General features: G+C 38.7%; 1 pseudogene; it reads right to left on the bottom strand.

Moving 5' to 3' along the window:
* Nucleotides 1-9,223: 9,223 nt before the first annotated feature.
* LOC111139641 lies at nt 9,224-10,165 on the bottom strand (annotated as a pseudogene).
* Between the last annotated feature and the right edge of the window lie 2,174 nt (nt 10,166-12,339).

Raw genomic sequence — 12,339 nt, 5'->3', positions numbered from 1 at the left:
CTCTTTAGCCACAAGTCTCCAGAATTATATATCTGTATCATCTATATCTGTATCTATAAAAATATTTATATAGAGTTAGATATATATGAATATCATTATAAAAATAAATTTGGAATTTCCTACATGAGATTTGAGAAAATACAGCGTACAAAAAACCAAGACTTCCTCTTTAAAGAAAATATATTATGTTTTCATACAATTACAGTATACAATCCATAAAAGGATCAAGATATGTAAGGATGAGAAATCCAGGATTTATAAATCATATTCACATTTTAGACTCCTGTGTATAACACTGATATTTATAGAAAATGGAAATAATGAGAAAACTCCAATAATCCACCATCCTGAAGGTGGTGGATTAAACCTCAATATGCCTATGTCTTTCTCCATCTAATTATGCTAAATTCATTTTAATAATGATCCTACATTCATTTCCATAACTTGGTATATACAGATATTGGCCATTCATTTTTTTTTTTAATGATCACTTCATGTGTCTGTTATCCAATTGCATGTCTTCTTTGGAGAAGTATCTGTTCATGTCTTCTGTCCATTTTTTGACATGATTGTCTGTTTTTGAGTGTTGAGTTTCAGAAGTTCTATACAGATCCTGGATATCAGCCTTTTGTTTGTTTGTTTGTTTGTATGCTTATTTATTTATTTATTTATTGATAACTGAAGTCTTTCAAACTTGGATGAGCATTTCCAGTCTCTGGGACATATTCAGCCAAAGATATGATTCATAGTGCATACTCTTTTCCCATATATATATATTTTTTATTTCTTTGAAGCTTAACAGTATTCATTGATTTTGCACCACACCTAGTGCTCCATGCAATATGTGCCATCCCCAATACCCACCACCTTGTTCCACCAACATCCCATCACCCGACCCTTCAAGATTCTTAGTTGTTTTTCAGAGTACATGGGTTCTCATGGTTCACCTGCCCTTCGAATTTCCCTAAAATCCATTCTCCTATCCATCTCCCCATGTCCTCCATGTTATTTGTTATGCTCCACAAATAAGTGAAACCATATGATAATTGACTCTCTCTGCTTGACTTATTTCACTCAGCATAATCTCTTACAGTCCAGTCCATGTTGCTACAAAAGTTGGGTATTCATCCTTTCTGATGGAGGCATAATACTCCATAGTGTATATGGACCACATCTGCCTTATCCATTCATCCATTGAAGGGCACCTTGGTTCCATTGCTGCTAGAAACATTGGGGTACAGTTGGCCCTTCTTATCACTACATCTGTATCTTTGGGGTAAATACCCAATAGTGCAATTGCAGGGTCCTAGGGAAATTCTATTTTTAATTTCTTGAGGAATCTCCACATTGTTCTCCAAAGTGGCTACACCAACCTTCACTCCCACCAAGAGTATAAGAGGGTGAGTCTTCTGGGTGGCTCAGTGGGTTAAAGACTCTGCTTTTGGCTCAGGTCATGATCTCAGGGTCCTGGGATCGAGCACCACAATGGGCTCTGTGATCATCAGGGAGGATCCCTCCTTCTCTGCCTCTCTCTCTGCTGGCCTCTCTGCCTATTTGTGATCTCTATCTGTCAAGTAAATAAATAAAATCATTAAAAAAAAAGAGTGTAAGAGGGTTCCCCTTTCTCCAGTTCCTCTCCAACACATGTTGTTTCCTGTCTTGCTAATTTTGGCCATTCTAAGTGGTGTAAGGTGGTATCTCAATGTGGTTTTAACTTGAATCTCCCTGATGGCTAGTGATGATGAACAATTTTGCATGTGTCAGATAGCCATTTGTATGTCTTCATTGGAGAAGTGTCTGTTCATGTCTTCTGCCCACTTTTTGATATGATTATCTGTTTGTGTGTGTTGAATTTGAGAAGTTCTTTCAAGATCCTTGATATCAACCTTTTGTCTGTACTGTCATTTGCAAATATCTTTTCCCATTCCATGGGTTGCCTCTTTGTTTTCTTGACTGTTTCCTTTGCTGTGCAGAAGCTTTTGATCTTGAGGAAGTCCCAAAAGTTCTTTTTCACTTTTGTTTCCTTTGCCTTTAAGACATAACTTGAAAGAAGTTGCTGTGGCTGATATCGAAGAGGTTACTCCCTATGTTCTCCTCTAGGATCCTGATGGATTCCTGTCTTACACTGAAGTCTTTTATCCATTCGAGTTTATCTTTGTGTATAGTGTAAGAGAATGGTCGAGTCTCATTCTTCTACATATAGCTGTCCAGTTTTCCCAGCACCATTTATTGAAGAGACTGTCTTTTTTCCAATGTATATTTTTTCCTGTTTTGTCAAAGATTATTTGCACATGCTTGATGGTTAATATATGTGCTCTCTACTCTGTTCCACTGGTCTATGTGTCTGTTTTTATGCCAGTACCATGCTGTCTTGGTGATCACAGCTTTGTAGTAAAGCTGGAAATCATGTAATGTGATGCCGCCAGTTTTGTTTTTGTTTTTCAACATTTCCTTAGCAATTCGGGGTCTCTTCTGATTCCATACAAATTTTAGGATTATTTGCTCTAGCACTTTGAAAAATACCGCTGGAATTCTGATCGGAATGCCATTAAAAGCAAAGATAGCTCTAGGCAATATAGACATTTTAACAATGTTTATTCTTCCAATCCAAGAGCATGGAATGGTCTTCCATCTTTTTTATGTCTTCTTCAATTTATTTCATGAGAATTCTGTAGTTCCTCGAGTACAGATTCTTTACCTCTTTGGTTAGGTTTATTCCCAGGTATCTTATGGTTCTTGGTGTTATAGTAAAAGGAATTGATTCTATCATTTCCCTTTCTGTATTTTAATTGTTAGTGTAAAAGAAAGCCACTGACTTCTGTACAGTGACTTTGTATCCTGCCACGTTACTGAATTGCTGTATGAGTTCTAGTAGTGTGAGGGTGGAGTCTTTTGGGTTTTCCATATAAAGAATCATGTCGTCTGCGAAGAGAGAGAGTTTGACTTCTTCATTGCTGATTTGAATACCTTTTATTTCTCTTTGTTGTCTGATTGCTGTCGCTAGGACTTCTAATACTATGTTGAAGAAGAGTGGTGAGAGTGGGCATCCTTGTCGTGTTCCTGATCTCAGCAGGAAGGCTGCAAGCTTTTTCCCATTGAGAATGGTATTTGATGTGGGTCTTTCATAGATAGATTTTATGAAGTTCAGGAATGTTCCCTCTATCCCTATACTTTGAAGTGTTTTAATCAGGAACGGATGCTGGATTTTTTTCAAATGCTTTTTCTGCATCAATTGAGAGGACCATGTGCTTCTTCTCTCTTCTCTTATTGATTTGTTCTATCACATTGATTGATTTAAATGTTGAACAATACTGGTAATCCAGGGATGAATCCCACCTGGTCATGGTGGTTAATATTTTTAATGTACTGTTGGATCCTGTTTGCTAGGATCTTGGTGAGAATCTTAGCATCCATATTCATCAGTGATATTAGTCTGAAATTCTCCTTTTTGGTGTGGTCTTGGATTGGTTTGGGGATCAGGGTTATGCTGGCTTCATAAAAAAATCTGGAAGTTTTCCTTCTGCTTCCATTTTTTTTTTTGAAACAGCTTCAGGAGAATAGGTGTTATTTCTTCTTTGAAAGTTTGGTAGAATTCCCCAGGGAATCCGTCAGATCCTGGGCTCTTTTTTAGGGGAGTTTTTTTTTTTAATTTATTTTCAGCGAAACAGCATTCATTGTTTTTGCACAACACCCAGTGCTCCATGCATTCCGTTCCCTCTCCAATACCCACCACCTGATTCCCCCAACCTCCCACTCCCCGCCCTTCAATACCTTCAGATTGTTTTTCAGAGTCCATAGTCTCTCATGGTTCACCTCCCCTTCCAACTTCCCTCAACTCCCTTCTCCTCTCTAACTCCTTTTGTCCTCCATGCTATTTGTTATGCTCCAGAAATAAGTGAAACCATACGAAAATTGACTCTCTCTGCTTGACTTATTTCACTCAGCATAATCTCTTCCAGTCCCGTCCATGTTGCTACAAAGTTGGGTTTTTATCCTTTCTGATGGAGGCATAATACTCCATAGTGCATATGGACCACATCTTCCTTATCAATTCGTCCGTTGAAGGGCATCTTGGTTCTTTCCACAGTTTGGCGACCGTGGCCATTGCTGCTATAAACATTGGGGTACAGATGGCCCTTCTTTTCACTACATCTGTATCTTTGGGGTAAATACCCAGTAGTGCAATCAGGGTCCTAAGGAAGTTCTATTTTTAATTTCTTGAGGAATCTCCACACTGTTCTCCAAAGTGGCTGCACCAACTTGCATTCCCACCACCAGTGTAAGAGGGTTCCACTTTCTCCACATCCCCTCCAACACATGTTGTTTCCAGTCTTGCTAATTTGGGCCATTCAAACTGGTGTAAAAATCTTTCTCTCTGTAGATTGTCTCTATATTGTTGTTCAATGATATTTTTAGGATTTTTTCTGTTTTTTAGAACCGCCCTTAATATTTCCTGTGGTGTCGGCTTGGTGGTTGCCTACTCTTTTAAGCCTTTCTGGTCTTGGAAACACTTTATCTCTCCATCCATTTTGAATGTCGGTCTTGCTGGATAAAGTATTCTTGGCTGCATGTTCTTCTCATTTAGTGCCATGAATATATCTTGTCAGCCCTTTCTGGCTTGCCAGGTCTCTTTGGACAGGTCTGACATTATTCTGATGGGCTTTCCTCTGTACGTAAGGAGCTTCTTTGTCCTATTTGCTTTCAGGAGGGTCTACCTACAATTATAATTCTTCATTCATACTGTTAGGTGTCTCAAGGACTTTCGAGAATCTATAATGTTGGGGGGAAACTGTCCTGTTTCTAGTACATGAATGCGGGTTCCAGTCATGAGATTGGGAAAATTTTTATGGAGAACTTGTTCCACTATATCTTCTAGACTTTTTTCTTTCTCCTCCCCTCAGGGATTCCAATAATTTTGACGTTGGAACATTTCATGGCATCATTTATTTCCCTGATTCTGTTTTCGTGGCTTCTAAGCTGTTTGCTCCAGGCTTCCTCCTGATCCTTTCTCTTTATCTGTTTGTCCTCTAGATCACTAATTCTATCTTCTGTCTCAGTTATCCTAGCTTTTAGAAAATTTAGATTAGATTGGAACTCATTGAGAGCATTGTGAACCTCATCCTTTGTGGCTTTCAGTTCTGCCCTAACATTGTGACATCATCCCTGGTGGCTTTCAGTTCTGCCCTATTCAATTCCATTTGGTCATCAATGTTTTTCTCCAACCTAGCTATTGTCTGGATAATTGTTAGCCTGAATTCCCTTTATGACATATTGTCTATGTCGATAGCCATTAGCTCTGTTGCAGAAGGTCCATCCTCTGAATTTTTCTTCTGTTGGTCATTCCTCCTCCTAGTCATTTTGGTGAGAGATGACTGAACCAATGTAGCTGAATGTTTCGACCTTGGTGCAGTCAAGGTACACCCTGGAACACTTCTGAGCAATCAGGATTCCCCAACCAAATGAGAGAAAAAAGAAAAGAAAAAGAAAAAAAAAAGAGTGAGAGACAGGAAAAAAAGGAAGATAAAAGAGAAGTCTCAGCCCAAATGGGCCCCAAGTTATGATTTATGAAGAATATAAACAAAACGGACAAACAAAGAGACTGGTAAAAGTACATGACAAGAGAAATATATATATATATATGTATATATACATATATATATGTATATATACATATATATACATATATATATATATGCAAAAAAAAAAAAGAAGAAGAACCTCGCCAAAAAGTACCCCAAGTATAAGATTTATATACTATCAGAACAAACACAAATACACAGAAACAGTGGAAGAATAAAAAGTTGAGAGAGTGGTTATAAATTCTCAGTGTGTGGCGAGGAAGGTTATTTTGATTCTTCCTGGATGTATCTTGACATTTTTGTTAAAGGACTCAACTTTCCTAAGATAAAGGGGGATTAATAATTGGTTTAACTATAGGGGTTGAATTGAATGGGGAACAGGGGTTACAGTGAAGTTTAACTCTATATGAGTATTAGAAAATAAAAATAAAAAGAGAATAAACTAGACTAAACTAAACTAAAATTAAAAAAAATTTAAAAATAAGAATGCAAAAGAAAAACACAGGTGTATATATCAAAAAGTTCTGATTAGGAGGTTATAATGGAATTTGATGTACTGGACATCTCACTGTGATGGTAAGTAGGTTAAAAAATTATCTATATATATAAAAAAAAAGAACCCAAATAATGGGAACGAGTTAAAAATAAAAATTTTATCTATGAAGTAGTGGTGGCTGTTTTCTTGTCATCTTTTTTTTTTTCCTTTCCTCGTTGGTTTTCTGGGGGAGGGGCCAGCCACGTGGGTTATCAGTCAATGATGTTCCTGCCCCCCTCAAGGTGGGGGGGTTCTGAGGAAAACGGTTTTTCAGGCTTTTGTTCTCTGGAGGTTTTTATGTTTGTTTGTTCATTCCCCCCCCCTCACCTTGACAGCTTTTGATGGTTTTTGGAGGTTTAGAGGAAAGCAAACTGCACCCCAACCTCCCTCTCAGAGAGAAGCCTCAGTCTCTCCCCTGTGGGTGCCACAGAGCTGCTGGCAGAGCAGGTTCCATGTTGCGGTCCCTGGGGACGCAGGATCTCCTGCTTGTACCCAAAACTGCGGCAGCGGTGGCTGTCTGGGCAGCTTCAGACCACCAGAGAAGTTCCAAGCAGTGATCACACACTGAGATTTTCCCGCTGGCCCTAGCTGGGAGTGCCTGGTCTTTCCAGGCCAGAGAACACTGTGCTGGCATCTGGGCACACCTCTCCCAGGGGAGGGTGTGGGGCACACACATCTCAGGCTCTGATAGCATGGCGCGGGTCTGAGTGCCAGGCTTGGCCTTTGCACACCTTTCCCAGGGGAGGGTGTGGGGCGTGCACATCTCAGGCTCTGATAGCACGGTGTGGCATTCTGCCATCTGGCGATGCTCCCAGCCCCTCACAAGAGCTGGACCCTATGCGTTCTTGGGCACGCTGGTAGCTCAGGGGTCAAGACCTGGTTTCTCTGCTGCACTTTCTCTGGCTGAGCGACAGGGGAGGCTGTCCTAGGTCCGGGGACTTGAGCCTCTGTCCCTAACCACCCCAATTCCCACAAATTACCCCTGCAATTCTTTGCTATTTTTGAGTGTTTTCAACCAGAGTCCAAGTTAATGCTGGTCCCCAGACGCAGGGCACTCTCATATTGGCGTATTACTTTCCAATCGGTTGCCTCTGGTGGCTCCCTCCCCCTTTTGTTTATCTTTCGATATCAGTTCAACATTCCCACTCTGCTTTACCTGCCCACTGGTGTCTTCTGCCTCTTTAGAGATCCAGACGTGGATAATTCTGATCTCAGGCTGATTTCATGGGTTATCAGATTTCTTTGGTAGGTAATCAGCTCACTTTAGGGTACAGGTTGAAATGGCACCTTCTCCTACTTCCCCGCCATCTTGTCTCCCATTGGATATCAGCCTTTTGTCTGTACTGTCATTTGTGAATATCATCTCCCATTCTGTGGGTTGCCTCTTTGTTTTTTTTTTTTTTGTTTGTTTTTTGTTTTTTTACTGTTTCCTTTGCTGTGCAGAAGCTTTGATCTTGATGAAGTCCCAAAAGTTCATTTTTGCTTTTGTTTCCTTTGCCTTTGGAGACATGTCTTGAAAGAAGTTGCTGTGGCTGATGTTGAAGAGTTTACAGCCTGTGTTCTCTTCTAGGATTCTGATGGATTCTTGTCTCACCTTAAAGTCTTTTTTCCATTTCAAATTTATCTTTATGCATGGTGTAAGAGAATGGTCAAGTTTCATTTTTCTATACATAGCTGTCCATTTTTCCCAGCACCATTTATTGAAGAGACTGCCTTTTTTTTCCACTGTATATTTTTTCCTGTTTTGACCATAGAGTTGTGGGTCCATATTTGGGCTCTCTACTCTGTTCCACTGGTCTATGAGTCTTTTTTTATGCTAATACCATGGTATCTTGGGGATCACAGCTTTGTAGTAAAGCTTGAAATCAGGCAATGTGATGCCCCCAGGTTTTTTTTTTTTTCTTTTTCAAAATTTACTTAACAATTTGGGGTGTCTTCAGGCTAACAGACACATGAAAAGATATTCATCATCATTAGTCATCATGGAGATTTAAATCAAAACCCCATTGAAATACCACCTTATACCAGTTAGAATGGCCAAAATTAACAAGACAGTAAACATTGAGTGTTGGAGAGGATGTGGAGAAAGGGGAACCCTCTTACCCTGATGCTGGGAATGCAAGTTGGTGCAGCCATTTTGGAAAACAGTGTGGAGATGCCTCAACAAATTAAAAATATAGTTACCCTATGACTCTGCAACTGCAGTACTGGGTATTTACCCAAAAGATTCAGATGCAGTGAAAAGAAAGGCCATCTGCACCCCAATGTTCATAGCAGCAATGGCTACAGTCACCAAACTGTGGAAGATGCCCTTTAACAGAAGAATGGATAAAGAAGATGTGGTCCATATATACAATGGAATATCATGCAATCATCAGAAAGGATGAATACTCAACTTTTGTATCAACATGGATGGGACTGGAGGAGATAATGCTGAGTGAAATAAGTCAAGCAGAGAGAATCAATTATCATATGGTTTCACTTACTTGTGGAGCACAAGGAATAACATGGAGGACATTGGGAGAGGAGAGGAGAAGTGGGTTGTGGATAATCAGAGGGGGAGACAAACCACGAGAGACCATGTACTCTGAGAAACAAACTGAAGGTTTTGGGGGGGGGTGGACATTGGGTGAGCCTGGTGGTGGGTATTAAGGAGAGCACGTATTACATGGAGCACTAGGTGTGGTGCACAAACAATGAATCTTGTAACACTGAAAAAAATAAAATAAAATTTTAAAAGAATGATCACTCAAAATTAAGACATTGGGTTTTCCAGAATTTTTTTCTAAGATTAAGTTTATGACATGCCAAAAAACACAAGAAGATTAATTAATACATTCATAAATTGGATGTTATCACAGGCAATAACCTCTATTTGTTAACTGATAATAAAAAATGAATAAAATAAGGTATTGTCTTGCAATAAATATTTCCTTATAGCAATTTCTTCAACTTACCATAAAAATGTAAAATATGTGAAGAAAAAAATGTGAAGTTTTTCCATTTCTAAATCTTAGGTTGTTGCTTATAGATCCAAAAAGGTCAGTAAATATTAGTTAACTTTACTGATTGAATACATAAATTTGAGCATAAATCAAATCAAAGATTATCAGGCAATTTGCTCTCCAGACTTACCCTTCCTCAACACCTTCATGAATGCTCTGGCCACTTTGTTGTGGAGGCTGTAGATGAGGAGATTCAGCATGGGAGTAAGGATGGTATAGAAGACTGACACCATCTTGTCCTGGGTGGGGGAACGATCTGAAGTGGACCACATGTATATGAACATGGCTGCTCCATACTACATTCCCACCACAATGAGGTGAGAGGAGCAGGTGGCAAAAGCTTTTCGGCGACCCTCCTCAGACCCATGTGAATGACAGCCACAATAACACGAACATAGGAAGCAATGATTACTGCTACAGGGAAAAGAAGCATAATAACACAACAGATAAATATCATCTTTTCAAATAACAATGTGTTGGTGCATGAGAGTGAGAAGGGCAGTGGCATCACAGAAAAAGTGGGATTCATCCCAGGCTATACAATATGAGAATGATAATGCAACTGCAACTTCAACTGTACCATCGAGGGAGTCAAGAATCCATGAAGAAGCTGCCATGAGACCACAGATTTTCTGGCTCATGAGAACTGAATATCGTAATGGGTGACAAATGACAACATAACGGTCATAGGCCATGGCAGCTAACAGGAAACATTCTGCTCCAAGCAGAGCCACATATAAGAATATCTGGACTCCACAACCAGCCAAAGAAATGGACTTCTTGCCAGACAAGTAGTTGAAGGCCATCTTGTGTACAGTGGTGCAAATGAGCATGATGTCCATGAGGGATAGTTGGCTGAGGAGGAAATACATGGGTGTGTGAAGCTGATTGTCCAGGTAGATGAGGAGAACCATAACAATGTTCCCAGTGAAGGCCACTGTGAAGACGCCCAAGACCAGAGAGAAGGGGAAGATGTGGGTGGGGCTGTGACTGAATATTCCCAGCTGGATGAAACCTGAATTGAAGGTCTCATTCTCCCATGCCATGATAAATATGCTGACTACATGGAATACAAGAAATGACACATGGCTGGCATTGTGTTATTGAAATATTAAGCTTTTCCCTTCTAAGTCATCCCTTCTACCAAATTGCCTAAGCAAGAGAAAGTTCTTTCTTTGGCCGTATTTTTTTTTTTCATTTTTAGACTAGGTATATTAAAGCATAGTTTTCACTTGATATGATTTTTAATACAGCATACATTGTTCAGAGACATAGTAAGTTACATGGCAAAAATATGAGTTTTCTCAAGTCATATGATCAGAGTAACTAGTCAACTTCTGTGTGTAGTGTAGATTGCCCATTCATAAAAAAAATATGATCTTGAAAGAGATACATTTACAAGAGGTTGATGAGATTTTCTTTATATCTCTTTATGTTTCTCATGAGACTTAGCATAACAATTCTACTCAAGAGTAGAGAGAATCATGAATTGATGGAAATGAGACAAGTTTAATCAAATGTCAAGTAAACAGAACACATTGAGAAATCAGCAATCAGATGTTCCCTAACTAATATTTATTCTAATTAAAGTGAATTGTAGTGGAAATAGCTCCACATAAATATACACTTTCCTCACTCATCTCAAAATGGTGTGTGCCCAGAATGTCTGGGTGGCTCAGTTTGATTAAGTACCTGCCTTTGGGTCACATCATGATCGCAGGGTCCTGGGATCAAGCTGCATGAAGGGCTCCCTCCTCAGTGGGGAGTTTTCTTCTTCCTCTCCCTCTGCTTCCCCTCTGCTCATGCTCTCTCCCTAACTATTTATTTGAGAGGAAGAGAAGATATCTATCTCTATCTATATAAACATATATATATATATATATATATATATATATATATAGTCCTCTGTTTTCACATTCATTTCTTTTCTTTTCTTTTCTTTTTTACTTTCCTTTTCAAAAGACAAAACATTTTTTCACTTTCTTGCCTAACAGTCCCTGAACAAACTGAAAATACATGCTGTCTCTACCACCTCTGTGTCCTTCTAAGTTCTTTATCTCAGTAGTATTCCCCAATTCTGTGTATCTAATATTTTGATTATAATTCAGGTGTTCAATACATCCTAAATTCCTAATCAGTTATAAATTCTCTTAGATATATTTCTTACATTTATGCCTATCAAGAAAGTCAACTCACACTGTGTAAATAATTATAGTTCATGCTGCTTAATTTTTCAGGTAATTTTTCTTACACTCAGTTGCTAATTAAATGTACCTAACACAATCTTTTAACCTTATTCAAACCTGTCATTATGCATATTATAGAAAAACCTTCAAATATTCCTATTGAAAAATGCACAAGTTTTCAACAGAAACTTACAACAGAAATTTCAGCAGAAAATTACCATATCACTTGACTCAGTAGAATTTCAGTTCTTCCAAAAAGTGGTATGTCCCTTCTATGTCACTGTTTAGCTTTTGTGTCTTTATTAAGAAGGGAGCGTGACTTCCCCATTGACATTATGCAGTATATCTAGAGCAGCCACGTATGTTCAGTTATCCTAATACTCATCTAACTAAACTGTCCTGTCCCACTTTTCTCTCCTTTACTCAATAGCCCTCTCAAGTTTCTAACTCACTTTTTTTCTTTACTATATATACTGTCTTTCCATGTTCAGCTGATATCAACTGTCTTTATTTAGTCAGTATTACTCCTTTGCTCTGCTCTTCCTACCCCAATCTTTTAAACTCCCTTTCCTCAGAATACAATCCTTGAAGCTGATGAGTATCACAAAAATAATTGGTGATTCCTTTAGAAAAAACTCATCAATATCTCTAAAAAGCCTATCTTACATTAAAGAAGGCATGTGGTATGATGAGCACTGGGTGATATATGAACTCATGAATCATTGAACATTTACAATATCTTGGTTAATTTAATTGAAATATAAAAAGCCCATCTTATTTGTGCCAGACCTCAATATTACAAATAAAACTGAACTTCTGGATTTTCCCAAAGAATAACTGTATTGTGTCACTCCTCTTAAAACATCAATTTTCAAGTGGCTCAGATTGCCTGTAGAATGGGTTCTCATCTCCTTGCTGATCTTTTCCTGAGATATTTTAGAAATTCATTCTAGACTAATATCCAAACAGATATTTCCAGGATATCTGTTCTCCACTTCCCAATACAAACTTTATGCATTACTACTTGCAGATCC

The sequence above is a fragment of the Enhydra lutris genome, unplaced genomic scaffold (genome assembly GCF_002288905.1).
Source record: "Enhydra lutris kenyoni isolate GAN:26980312 unplaced genomic scaffold, ASM228890v2 scaffoldscaffold112, whole genome shotgun sequence".
NCBI classification, from domain to species: Eukaryota; Metazoa; Chordata; class Mammalia; order Carnivora; family Mustelidae; genus Enhydra; species Enhydra lutris.
The sequence above is the reverse complement of the archived record's forward strand: the minus strand, read 5'-3'. Positions and strand labels throughout refer to the sequence as shown.